This window comes from Maylandia zebra, linkage group LG11 (assembly GCF_041146795.1).
Source record: "Maylandia zebra isolate NMK-2024a linkage group LG11, Mzebra_GT3a, whole genome shotgun sequence".
Lineage (NCBI taxonomy): Eukaryota > Metazoa > Chordata > Actinopteri > Cichliformes > Cichlidae > Maylandia > Maylandia zebra.
The window spans coordinates 8,177,238-8,191,384 of record NC_135177.1 but is presented as its reverse complement, the minus strand read 5'-3'; the positions used below and the strand labels follow the sequence as shown (position 1 = coordinate 8,191,384).

At 42.7% G+C, this 14,147-nt stretch overlaps 1 protein-coding gene across 2 annotated transcripts in view; it reads right to left on the bottom strand.

The window, feature by feature from the left end:
- im:7147486 (uncharacterized) overlaps window positions 1-13,443 on the bottom strand; it is a 38,656-nt gene extending 25,213 nt beyond the window's left edge. The window contains exons 1-2 of one of the 2 annotated variants that reach the window (XM_076889725.1): window positions 13,247-13,443; window positions 12,868-13,026 (exon numbers count right to left, since the gene is read on the bottom strand). The gene's annotated coding sequence lies outside the window, so the exon portion shown is untranslated. Of the gene's footprint in view, window positions 1-12,867; window positions 13,165-13,246 lie in introns of those variants that run through there. The other variant, XM_076889726.1, reaches the window with a different exon arrangement.
- Between the last annotated feature and the right edge of the window lie 704 nt (window positions 13,444-14,147).

Below are 14,147 nucleotides of genomic sequence, written 5' to 3'. Positions count from 1 at the left end.
TGCATTATGATGAGTTCACTTATGAAGTGAAAGAATGGTTGTCAGGTTGCGAACATTTACATTTAAAGGGTGATCATGGTGTTGATGATGGTGTTAAGCCAGAGGACAGTGTTTCAAATGTTGTTGGTAAATCTTCAGTCACTAAAAGCTCATCTAGTGGTAAAGTGAGCACAACTTCTTCTGCCAAAATCAAAGCAAAAGCAGAAAAGGCAGCATTACTCGCTCGTATGGCAGTCTTAAAAGAGAAGCATGCTTTGGAGGAGCAAGAGCTAAAGCTAAGGAGGAAACGTGAACAGCTTGAGCTTGAAGCGTTGCTTTCTGCCTCTTCTGCAAAGTTAGCTGTTCTCCAAGCTGCTGAAGTTCAAAGTATATCTAACATATTGTCCAATGCTATGAATTCATATTATGAAAGTGAAATCAAGAAAACAGCTGCTTCAGCCACAGTCAAGCCTAGTACACCAGTCAATGAAGATAAACCTGCAGTGCAAATAGTACAGACTGAAAGCAACATATCTGCAATGATCCTGCCAGGAACGGAAATTGAAGGTGAGCCACAAGCTGAAACGGTCATCACAACGCAATTTCACAATGTGGATCCTCCATCGCCCAGGTCAATTCCTACAGCGGCAGAAGGACGGTCGGAGGACATTTGTACCATTTTACAAAGACAAAATGAAATAACTGCAACCCTTGTTCAGCATCAGCGTGCATCGTCATTACCATCCAGGAAAATACCTGTATTCGATGGTGATCCTCTTCAGTACATCTCTTTCATTAATGCGTTTGAACAAGGAGTGGAAGAAAAGGCCAATAAGAGGGACTGCTTGTATTATTTGGAGCAGTTTACAACAGGACAGCCGAGAGAGCTGGTACGCAGTTGTCAACATATGGCTGCAGGACAAGGCTATATACAAGCAAAGCAACTGCTCAAAGAACACTTCGGAAATGAATATAAAATTGCAACTGCTTACATTGACAAGGCGTTATCTTGGCCTGCAATTAAAACTGAAGATGTGAAATCATTGCAAGCATATTCCCTTTTCTTACGTGGGAGTTGTAATGTCATGGAAACATTGCAACATATGCAGGAACTGGACATGCCAGTGAACATGAAAATCATTTTGTGCAAGTTGCCATATAAAATGAGAGAGAAATGGAGAGAGTTTGCATATGATATATTGGAAACCTCTAAACACAGAGCTCGGTTTGAAGATTTGGTTGCATTTATTGAAAAGCAGGTGAAAATTCTTTCAGATCCTTTGTTTGGGGACATTCAGAATGTAACGTCAACAATCCCCGTCTCAAAGGTTGACAACAGACTGAAGTCACAACCAAGCAAACAAATTAAAGGGAACAGCTTTGCTGCTACAGCCACACCCATGAACATGAATAAAACCTACAGCACGGAAAGGCTGATTACTACAACAAGCCATGACTTTACAGTAAAGCCATCTTGTGTCTGCTGTACTCAACGACACACACTGGAGGAGTGTCAACAGTTTCAGCGGAACAAAATGCTTTTTCTAAAAGAGAAAGGGCTGTGTTTTGGTTGCTTAGGTGCTGGGCACATAAGCAAGGACTGTGCTAAGCGTTTGATATGTAGAACGTGTGGTAAAGGTCATCCCACTGTCCTCCATATTGATAACGATGGTGTAAGCCCTGAATGCTATGGAGAGCCCTCCTCTTCAAAGAATGTAAAAACTTGTGGTCATACAGGGGCCGGAAGAGAAAGCGGTTTGCTTTCCATTCTGCCAGTTCAAATAAAGTCTGTTAAAGGTAGTCATGTCATACAGACATATGCTTTTTTAGATCCTGGCAGTTCAGCTAGCTTCTGTTCAGAACACCTCATGCAAAGGCTAAATCTTGTGGGCAAAAGAACTCACTTCCTGTTACAAACGATGGGTCAAGAAAAGGTCGTCTCTGCCCACTCACTTACTGGTCTTGAAGTTTCTGGTTTAGGCAGCAATGCCTTCTATGGACTTCCAGAAATCCTAACACAGGAAAGGATGCCTGTCACCACGGATAACTTTGTAAAGGAAGAAGATCTGATCAGGTGGCCATATCTGTCAAAGGTTCAAATTCCCCACATAATGGCTAATGTGGACCTGTTGATTGGATGCAACGCTCCCAAGTTATTGGAACCATGGGAGGTCATTCATAGCCAGGGGAATGGCCCATATGCTATAAGAACAGCATTGGGCTGGGTCATAAATGGGCCCATGGAAGATGGTAAAAGCAACTTGGACAGCGAGCACCCACCAACAGTTGTAAATAGGATATCTGTTTGTAAGCTGGAGGAGATGTTGAAAAGTCAATATAACTATGACTTTAATGAAAGGGTTACAGAGGAAAAGGGTTTGTCAAGGGAGGACCTTAAGTTCATGAAGATCATGGAAAAATCTGCAACAATGGAAGATGGACACTACTGTTTGAAGTTACCTTTTAAAAAGGATAACATAAAGATGCCAAACAATTTCTCCATAGTTAAACAAAGATTACAAAGTCTACAACGAAAACTTCTCAACAATGAACAGTTGCATAAAGAATATAAAAACTTTATGGACGAGATGATAAGTAATGGATATGCAGAGCAAATACCTTCACAGCAGCTGTCTTGCGAAAATGGAAAGAAGTGGTACATTCCTCATCACGCAGTTTACCATCCCAGAAAACGATCCATAAGAATTGTATTTGACTGTGGGGCATCATTCCAGGGGACATCATTAAACAAGCAGCTCTTACAAGGTCCTAATCTCACAAGCACATTGCTTGGGGTTTTGCTTAGATTTCGACAGGATCCAGTCGCATTTATGGGTGACATAAAGGCAATGTTTTATCAAGTTAAAGTTGCCAAAGAGGATAGAGACTTTCTGCGTTTTTTATGGTGGCCAGATGGAGATCTGAGCAAGGACATAATTGAGTTTCGCATGACTGTTCATCTGTTCGGTGCAGTATCTTCCCCTAGCTGTGCCAGTTTCGCTTTGAGAAAAACAGCTGAGGACAATAAAACTGAATTCCTAGACAAGGTATGTGAAACGCTGAAAGAGAACTTCTATGTGGACGACTGTTTAAAGAGTGTGGCCTCCACCTCAGATGCTGTCGATTTGGTCAAAGATCTTTCAGCACTCTGTCAAAGGGGAGGATTTACACTGACCAAGTGGGTCAGTAACAATCGCACCCTGTTGCAAAGTATCTCTGAGGAGCAAAGGGCTAAAGACTTGAAAGAATTAAATCTTGACAGAGACAAACTTCCGGTAGAAAGAGCTCTGGGCTTGCAGTGGTGCATGGAAACTGATACATTCAACTTCAAAATGGATATCCCTCAAAAATCCTGTACTAGGCGTGGAATGTTATCAATATCAAGTTCCATTTACGATCCATTGGGATTTCTTGCACCAGTCCTGCTGCCTGCCAAAGGAATGCAGCAGGAGCTTTGCAAAAGGAAACTGGGATGGGATGAACCAATACCCCAAACCATGTTGCAAAAGTGGAAAGGTTGGCTCAGTGATTTGCAAATGCTTTCCCATTTCAAGGTTAAAAGGTGTATACAACCAAGAGAGTTTGGACCTCTCTCACATGCACAGCTACACCATTTTTCAGATGCTGGTGAATCTGGATATGGAACCGTGTCATATCTGCGCATGCAAGATAATAGGAAATCCATCCACGTCGCGTTCTTGATGGGCAAGGCAAGAGTAACACCTCTAAAACCTGTCACTATTCCACGTCTGGAACTAACAGCTGCTGTAGTTGCCGTCCGAGTGGATCTCATGTTAAGGGCTCAGTTAAGAATGAAACTCGAGCAATCTATATTTTGGACAGATAGTACATCTGTACTCAAATATATAATGAATGAGGACAAACGATTCCTTACCTTTGTGGCAAACAGAGTCTCATTCATTACAACTGCAACTAAACAATCACAATGGAGATATGTAAGCTCAAAGGAAAATCCAGCAGATGATGCTACAAGAGGGCTCAAGGCTGGGAACGTTGTTCATAGCAGCCGCTGGATCAAAGGACCAAGCTTTCTGCAGAAGCCAGAAAGTGATTGGCCAACCAATTTAATGGAATGCTCCTTAGAACTAGAGGACCCTGAAGTCAAAGGTGAGGCCACAGTAAATGTTACTCAGGTAAAAGACTTGCTTGATGCTACATGTCAATTGATGGTGTACTTCTCAGACTGGAGAAGGCTCAAGGTTGCTGTTGCTTGGTTCCTTAGACTGAAGGAAATCCTTTGTTCAATGAGAAATAAGAAAAAAAGACCGCAACCTTACTCAGATAACCCAATTTGTAAAGGTACTACAAAGGAGAAAGTAAAGAAAACGCAACTGTACAAACTATCTTCAAAGGATCTTCTGGAAGCTGAGCTTGCCATTATTAGATTTTGCCAGCAACAACGATTTGGAGAGGAGATTGCTACGTTGTCAAGTGGGAAAGGTTCTGTGAGCAGGCACAGCTCAATTTATAGATTAGATCCTTATCTTGACGATAAAGGCCTCTTAAGAGTTGGGGGACGACTGACAAAGGGCTCCTCCTCCAGTGGAAGAAGTCCCTTTTGGAACTTCTTCCACTGGATTGTGCTTTTTTTAACTCTCCTAGGACCGCGGGCAGGGGTGGAGGGCTAGCCTTGGTTTTTAGAAGTAAATTTCGAGTGCGGCAACTGCCTCCTGCCTCGCATTCCAGCTTCGAAGTACAACTACTGGAGCTGTCCGGTTCCCCCCGGACCCTCTGTGCGGTGGTGTATCGACCTCCGAAGCGCAACAAGGATTTTATCCGTGAATTTGCTGATCTTTTAGGATTTATCTTTTTAAATTATGATCGTGTTCTTATTTGTGGTGATTTTAACATTCATATATGCTGTGAGAAGGACCTATTGGCTAAGGACTTTCTTTCCCTATTGACTCTTTTAATATCACTCAGTGGGTGAGAAAATCAACCCACACTAAAGGGCATATGCTGGACTTGGTATTGTCGTATGGACTGGATATTTGCATCACAGACATTAATGATGCTGGGATTTCGGACCATTTCCCAGTTATGTTTGATGTTCAGTTATGCAATATGGAACTGAACTCTGAGGGTCCACTGAGCCTATCGCGTCTGATTAATTCTGAGGCTGTTGCCCTTTTCTTGCTAACTCTTTCTGTTACGATGACATCAGTAATGCACTTCTCTCGGTTGATGGCGTAGTCAACTCTTTTATTTCTACATGTTCTTCTATTTTGGACACTGTGGCTCCAGTAAAAACTAAAAGCCGTAAAACCTCTCGCCAACTTTGGCTAAATGAATCCACCCTCGCTCTTAGACGTGAATGTCGTCAAGCTGAGAGGAGATGGAAAAAAGATCAACTTCAGGTGTCCCTTGACATCCTGCATATGAGTCGGTCTAAATTTCAGAAGGCTGCCAAAATGGCAAAAACTTATTTTTTGTCAAACATTATTGCGACTAATAGTCACAATCCTCGAGTTCTGTTAAAAATCTTTAACTCAGTGGTTAATCCCTGCTCTGATGTTTCGATGGGTGCCTCCCCGGCCCTCTGCGAAAAATTTCTAAATTATTTTATAGATAAAAACTCAGTGTTAAGGGCCCCACATTCTCTGGTAGTAAATCAAGCCCCAGTTTCGGAATGTTCAATGGTTTTTCAACAGTTTGAACCTGTGTCATTCTCGACTTTAAAGGAAATAATTAATAACCTGAGAAGGTCAAATTCTCTGCATGACATTATTCCTTCTCGTATCATTAAGGATGCATTGAATACAATCGGGTCCTGTATCTTATTTTTAATGAACTCATCACTGTCATCTGGCTATGTTCCGACTGTCTTTAAACATGCAGTCGTGCAACCTGTTATCAAGAACCCCTGTCCTTGGTTTCTTTCTTTATTCCTTTCGCTGCCTCGATCACCTGCTTCGACACTCATCCACAAACATCCTTTATTTCGACACATACGCACCATGCGCTCAACGGCAGCACATTTACTTCAGTCAGACAGCGCACACAGTCGTTTAGGATACACACACTTAAGCCAAGCCTACTCATATTAGTAACTATGCATATACAAAGTCAGACTCAGGGAGCATCTCGCCACACATTTTTTCTCTCTCTCCTTCTCTTTATTTATGAACAAGTGACGTATTCTCTCCACCTGTCTAAGCGACGCACACAGCATACATCCCTAGTTATACACAAACATCTATGGGTACACTGAGGTTCATGGGCAAATGAACTGAATCATTTCTTCAACAGATTTGATTCAACCATGAGACAGTCTACAACATCGGCTGCAGACTCACCCACCCCCACTGCTGCTGTTCCATCTCTGACACCTCAGACACTTCACACCTCCTCTATTCACCCTGCTCACTCCTCCCCACCCCCAACAACAGCATCCAATACACACTCAACACAAGGCTCCAGCCTGTCTCTCTCAACCACCCAGGTTAGGAGGGAACTGAGGAGGATTAATGGCAAGAAGGCAGCGGGCCCAGATGACATCAGCTCGAGGGTCGTCAGGTCCTGCGCGGACCAACTGTGTGGGGTGATGGAGCACCTCTTCAACCTGAGCCTGAGGTTGGGAAGAGTCCCACAGCTCTGGAAAACCTCCTGTGTTGTACCAGTGCCAAAGACTTCACGCCCCAAGGACCTCAACAGCTACAGGCCGGTGGCTCTGACATCCCACCTGATGAAGACCCTGGAGCGGTTGGTCCTGGCTCAGCTTCGGCGCCTAACAAGCTCATCACTGGACCCACTTCAGTTTGCCTACCAGCCTGGCATTGGAGCGGATGATGCCGTCATTCACCTCCTACATCGTTCCCTCGCTCACCTGGAGACCGCTGGAAGCACTGTGAGAATCATGTTCTTTGATTTCTCCAGTGCCTTCAACACTATTCTTCCCTCGGTTCTGAAGGACAAGCTGGAGAACTCTGGAGTGGACCATCACCTCACTACCTGGATTTTGGACTACCTCACCGACCGACCACAGTATGTGAGGACTTAGGGCTGTGTGTCGGACAGGGTCGTCTGCAGTACGGGGGCCCCACAGTGAACGGTTCTGGCTCCGTTCCTCTTCACCATCTACACTGCAGACTTCTCCCACAATTCCACCCAGTGCTTCCTGCAGAAGTTCTCTGATGACTCTGCAATAGTCGGCCTCATCACTGATGGGGACGACAAGGAGTACAGAGGACTGACTCAAGACTTTGTGGACTGGTGCCAGCTGAACTACCTCCAGATCAACGCCAGTAAAACCAAGGAGCTGGTGGTAGACTTCCGCAGGCACAAGCATTCTCCACTGCAACCACTGAACATCCAGGGTATGGACATTGAGGCTGTGGACAGCTACAGGTACCTTGGTGTTCATCTGAACAACAGACTGGACTGGACTCATAACTCAGACGCCCTCTACAGGAAAGGGCAGAGCAGGTTGTACCTGCTGCGGAGACTCAGGTCGTTTGGGGTGGAGGGCCCACTCCTGAAGACCTTCTATGACTCTGTGGTGGCTTCTGCTATCTTTTATGGTGTGGTCTGCTGGGGCGGCAGCATCTCTGCTGGGGACAGGAAGAGACTGAACAGGGTGATCTGAAGGGCCAGCTCTGTTCTAGGATGCCCTCTGGACCCAGTGGAGGTGGTGAGTGACAGGAGAATGGCGGCTAAGCTGTCATCCCTGTTGGACAACGTCTCCCACCCCATGCAGCAGACTGTGACAGCACTGAGCAGCTCCTTCAGTGGGAGACTGCGGCACCCACGGTGTGGGACGGAGAGATTTCGCAGGTCTTTCCTCCCCACTGCTGTCAGACTCCACAACAAAGACTTTAACTGAACAAACACACACATCCATACATATGCAATAATACTAAGTGCAATAATCTTTTCTGGCATCGTTGTATTTTTACTCAGTTGTATATAGCATTCGTATTCTATTTTTATCTTATTGTATATTTTTATTCTATTTTATTCTACTGTATATAGTATATTATTTTATTCTATTCTGTACAGCTGTGTACTGTATTTATTCTTATTGTATTCTAATTTTTGCGTCATAACTTTTGCACTGTCCACTTCCTGCTGTGACAAAACAAATTTCCCATGTGTGGGACTAATAAAGGTTATCTTTTCTTATCTTATCTTATCTTATTACATGGAATATAAATGGAGCTGGCTCCAGAGAAAAGAGGTTAAAAATATTTAACCAACTCAAAAAACTACAGGCAGATGTTGTCCTATTACAAGAGACCCACAGACCTCTTAGAGGTTCGAATGAACTTAAAACACCTGAGTTTCCCAATGTGTTCTCAGCTTGTTATAATTCTAGACAAAGGGGAGTAGCAATTTTAATACATAAAAATATTAATTTCATGGTACTCGATACAGTTATAGATCCAGAGGGCAGATTCTTAATTATTAAACTATCTATACTTGATAAAAAAGCTATGTATTGCAAGTGTATATGGTCCAAATGTTGATGATCCCTCATTCTTTCACGGTTTTTTCAGTGCACTCTCTGAACACTTAGATGGCACACTTGTTCTTGGAGGCGACCTCAACCTTGGACTAAATGAAGACATGGATAGGCTCAATACAGCGGGAACTCAGTGTAATTGGCAGTCCATAAATATAATCAAACAGTATATGAGCGACTTTGGTCTTTGCGATGCATGGCGCTCCCTTCACCCCACCAGTAAGGAATATACTTTTTTCTCACATGTTCATCACTCCTACTCTCGTCTGGATTATTTTTTGGTCAGCAGCTCACTGCTGAACGACATTTCAGACACTGAGATTGATCCTATAGCTGTCAGTGATCATGGTCCTGTATCTTTAACACTAATGCACAAGAATAATACTACGCCAAGAAAAAACTGGAGATTTAATATATCACTACTTAAAGATGAAGACTTTATTAAATATTTTAAAAAAGAGTGGACTTCATATTTAGACTATAATGACACTCCCGAAACATCAGCTTCTGTTCTATGGGAAGCAGGGAAAGCTGTGATGAGAGGTAAAATAATTTCTTTCTCATCACATAAAAAGAAAAAAGAAAACAAAAATATTCAGGAATTAGAAAAAAACATCAAATCACTAGAAGAAGCCTACGCGTCCCACCAAGATCAGGAAACATTGAACAAAATACGCAAAACCAAACTAGAATTAAATGAGATAATTGATAAAAAAACTAAATTCTTAGTACAAAGACTACGCTTACAAAATTATGAACATGGTAATAAATCCGGTCAATTTCTAGCAAACCAGCTAAAAATAAATAAAGAAAAAACAACTATATGTGCTGTTCAAGATTCATCTGGGAACACAATATATGAACCCATACAAATAAACAACATTTTCAGGGATTTCTATAAAACGTTGTATTCACCACAAATAAACCCATCTAAAAAAGAAATTGATCTGGACTGCGGTCTGGAGTGTGGGGCCTCCCTGCTGCTGCGGAGTCGGGGCGGTCTGCCTCCCCCCACCGCAGGGAAAAGGGTAACACCACCTGGGTCTGGGTGCAGTTCCCCCCTCCAGGGGCAAGGGTACCTAGACCCGGTTCGTAGAGTACGCTTGGGGAGTTTGATCGTGTGTACAGCGTCTCTTTATGTCTGTCTCCACGTTGGTTGAGTGTGGAGTAAGTGCATATGAGAGCATTAGGGTGGGAATGGATGTTTGTATATCGTTAGCTTCATAGCATAATTGCCTAAGTCATTTGACTAAGTCAATGACTTAGGCACTTATGCTATGAAGCTAACGATATGTGTGTGCCTGTATTTCTGTGTCTATATGTCAGGTTGGGTGTCAGGCGCCACCTCTCTGGGGACATCTTAGGCCCTCCAAGGTTTGGAGGCCTATCTCCCCCTACCACCACTTCCCCTGCCAGTGGCGGACTCCCTCAGACATTGGTGTGTTGGTGGTTCTTTGTGTCCGGGGATGGGCGTCCAGGTACACACCGGCTCACTCCTTGGCGGCCGCTTATCGGGGCCTGGAGCCTGGGGCTTGCTCGGGCCACTTCGGAGGTGGGGTGCCACCGGCCTCTCGGCCTGGGGCTCGGTCACTTAGGCACGGCTGGCTGCCGGCGGAGCTCACGGGCGCGTCACTGCAACTCCCCCTGGCTTCTGCTCCGCGGCTGCTGAGTGAGCACTCATCTGGGACTCTCCTCAGCTCTTTCTGGGACAGTGGCGCGGCTGCCCCTCTGTTGGTCTTCCTTGGTCTCTTGTGTTCTGGGGGCCTCTGGATGTCTGGAGTTTTGATCTCCTCCATACCTGCTTCATGCCCTGGAGGACGGGGCTGTGGCCCCCCCACACCCTCTAGCAGATCATTACATGAAGGAACCTTTTAAAAAACAAAAAACAAGCGCGTCCATGCTCACAGGTGTACACACGGGTGATCACACCCACAAACTACACCCTTTTTGGCTCCTACCTCAAAGCTGTCGATCTTATGTGCTGCACAATAATGTTTAATATTTAGTATTTACTGTCATATTCCCATATATCATTGTGATGTTGTTTATTCTATTACTCTTGTTCTCTTCTGCTTGTTTTCTTTTTTCTTTCTCAGCAGGTGACCCAGGTGATTGATATATGCATTTTTTTTCTTCTTTTTTTTCCTGCTCATTCTGTTGGTTTTTGTCTTTTGCCCTTCTCCCCCGTCCCTCTTCTCAGCTGTTTCTCTTTCCCCCTTTCTTTCTCCCCTTCTTTCCCCCAGTCAAGTCTGTCCCATATTCAGTAAGTGAAAATAAAATGAACAATAAAAGGTGAATCAAATGGACCATCCCAAGGCTGGGATGGTCAATTTGGTAAAGTAAATCCGTTGGGCATCTTTCTTTGCCTTTAGACAACAATTCTGATGGCAAAAGAGCCAAACGGGACAGGCAAAAAAAAAAAGAAAAAAGAAAAAAAGAAAAAGAAAAAGAAATTGATCAGTTTTTGGACAACATAACTCTTCCAAAATTATTAGACACTCAAGCAATGGCACTGGATTCACCACTAACACCAGGTGAACTCCAGGAAGCATTGATAAGTATGCCCAATAATAAGGCTCCAGGTCCAGATGGCTTTCCTGCAGAATTCTACAAAGAATTCTGGTCGATTCTAGCACCAAGCCAAATGAATGCTATTCAAAACCAAAATAAATTTGGGGGGCAAGTTTCTTATAAATTGGAAATTTATAAGCCAAGGGGATTGGCTGTTTCAAAGTCATCATAGCATAGCTGAATTTGTAATGCTTGTCTTTTGGCTGAAAACGAAGAGTGAGTTTTAAAATAACTTCCATCAGAGAAGTCAGTGTAAGCACTAGGTTCTGGTCTACACTCATTTAAGAGCACATAAATGTCTGGATTTCTGCACACTAACCTCAGTGTTTCTAAAATTGGTCCATATATAAAAGTATCACTTACAGTACTTGATCATAAATACTGGATTTTGCCTGTTGTCATATCTCACTCCCAGTGTTATTTCAGCTGGGTGCTCAACTCCCCATTTTGGTTGAAGTATTTATTTAGTTTCCATTCTGTATTCAGATTTGTGAAAATATTTTCAAATTTGTCAAAAGATTGATTTATCCCAGATATGCTGGGATCAGTTACAAGTAAAGCAGAAATGGCAGTATGCTTTGCTTGTGAGTAAATTTCACTTGTTAGTTCGTCCAAGTATCCTACAATTGAGGACACCAAACTATTGGAAATCCCACTCCCCTGTAATTTGGCCACAATGGAGGCACACATTGCAAACATGACCACTGTTAAGGTGCTTTCGGAAACCTGCGTATGTCAAGAACTGAAACCTACAGCCTTGCTGAGAACAAAACAATTTTAATTTGGGCCTAGGATATTAACCATGTTCAACTCTTAAATGTGAAATCAACTGCTGATTGTTGGGATACAGTTTCTGATAAATTAAACAAGTCAGCATAGTTTTAACTTCTCACTCCCTGAGTGAGAGCGGTAGTGGCTGGTTAAGCAGTCTGGCTCTCAAATCTTAAATCTGGGTGACTCTCTCATTTTGCCCATATTAATGTTACACAATACACTGTTGTCTGCAGGAATGTGTAAAAATTCTCCAACGTAGCATCATAAGACATATTGAACACAAAATGTGTTTTGAAAAGTTCATCAAATGCCCCAAGGGAGTGGTTTGCATTGTATTGGATGAGATGCTTAGCTATGGTGATATGGACACTGTCAGACTTCCTCTTCTGATGGTCAACAGCGCGGTGGTATGGTTGCCAACCCTGCTGATTACGGAGATGTTCCCCCAAACTGCAGCACGACTAGGCTTAAGATAAGGAAACTCAACATTAGACATGAGAATAACCTGCAGCCAGACTGTCCACCATTTGACCTTAGAACTGAAGAAGATTCTCGGATGAGAGGTGAAACGTCTTCAAGCAACTTAAAGAAGTCCAGACGCTTTTCTTTGCAAGCTCCTTTGACTATGTTATTATTTATATATGGCTACAAAGGTGACATAAATTATTTTAACCACCTTAATAATATGATTACCTCATGAAAGAGTACAAGTCTCCCAATTGCCTCGCATGCACTAATTGCACAAATTTTTTGAGACTTTTGTTCCCCTGGAGATGGTGGAAGTAGATGTACCAGCAACAGCAAGAAAGCCATTTCTTGGTCGTAGGCTGAGGACAATGAGTGACAGGATTAACTGAAAACTCTTGTTCATATTTATGACAAAAATCAGATTAATCTTTCAGCGATTCACTGAACAAACAAATAACATTGAAGGGAAAAAAACTGTCTCACAGGTGTTCTCATTTCCTAATATTAATCATATGATCGCAAAAATCATGAATGAAGCAGCTGTACCTGAAATTATGGCAAATGCTTCAAAACAAGAAAAAGAAACAACTTACTTGTTGAGTCATCAAGATCACTTCCTGGAGGACTTTCTGCCGACTGCACCAAGTGATGCATCTCTAGTGTTGAAGTGAGCTGCTTAGCTCGTCGTCCCATTTCTGAAACAGTCTAGAGGATGTCTCGTCATCAAACAGGTAAATGAAATCTTGTTACACCTTTGGCAGAGAAGATATTAAACAACACAAATACTTTGAAATGTCAAGCTATTTCAAACATCTCATTTCAAACTCACTAGTCCTTTACTATACAGGAATCTTGGGAAGATAGAGAGGATTTCAGCACTTCTGCCTGTCTCATTAACAAGCTTTTGAAATGTCTTTCTCATCTTCTAGAAAATCAGGCAATTTCTGTAGTATGATTGAGCAAAGATATTACCTCTTGGCAAGCATCCCCATCAAGCTGCCTGTCAACATTAACAGTCCTTTGGAAATTTGGGCCTCCTGGAAAAAGGTCTACAGAGCTATTCTGTGGCACTGCAGATCTTCGCCAAATTTTTCTTTGAACTGTTTTCAGATGCCAAGAAACGTATCCTGTGCTGCTTGCAGCATCATAGCATCCTTAAATTAAGAAAGGTTATTGTCACATTCAGTTCATAGAACTCAGAATTTTGAAATGCAAAAATGACACTTACATAGCCTTTCTTAAAATATGGATTCTTCAGGCAAGGGAAGAGCATCACAATACCAAGAGGATACTTCTCTCTGACTGCTTTTGTGGGGAGGTGTCTGAGAGGAGATATTAAATTAGTCATCAAAATGTATGCCACGGCCATGCAGAAAATTGGCACAAATAAAAAGAAACCCTGAAACACATATACCCACATATATACCCACTCACAATCATGTGAGCCACCAGGATGTTAACCATTTGTCCTCTTGTGGCATCAGTTAGCATTTCTGTTGTTTCATACTCTTGTAGTATGTCTTCACCAACAGACTGATTAAACCTGCCTTTCAAGCTCACGCTGACTTCTGACAGTCAGCACAACATTGCCTTGTCCAACAAGGCCCTGACTATTTCCACATCAGCTTCTGTCCCTGTTGCATCCCTGTATATGACTTCTGAATCAGGGGGCACGAAAAATCTCTCAATAACTGTAAGATAAAAATTCATGTGGTTTTGAGGCAGCACTTTGTATAGGTCACAGGTAAAGACTGTCCATTTTAAATGCATTAAGCCACCACTTAGTAACCATTAAATAGGTACATTTCTTCCCTTGCAGAACCTAAAGTCCAAATTTCAAAGTTAATGATTTGCTTTTTATACATATACAATA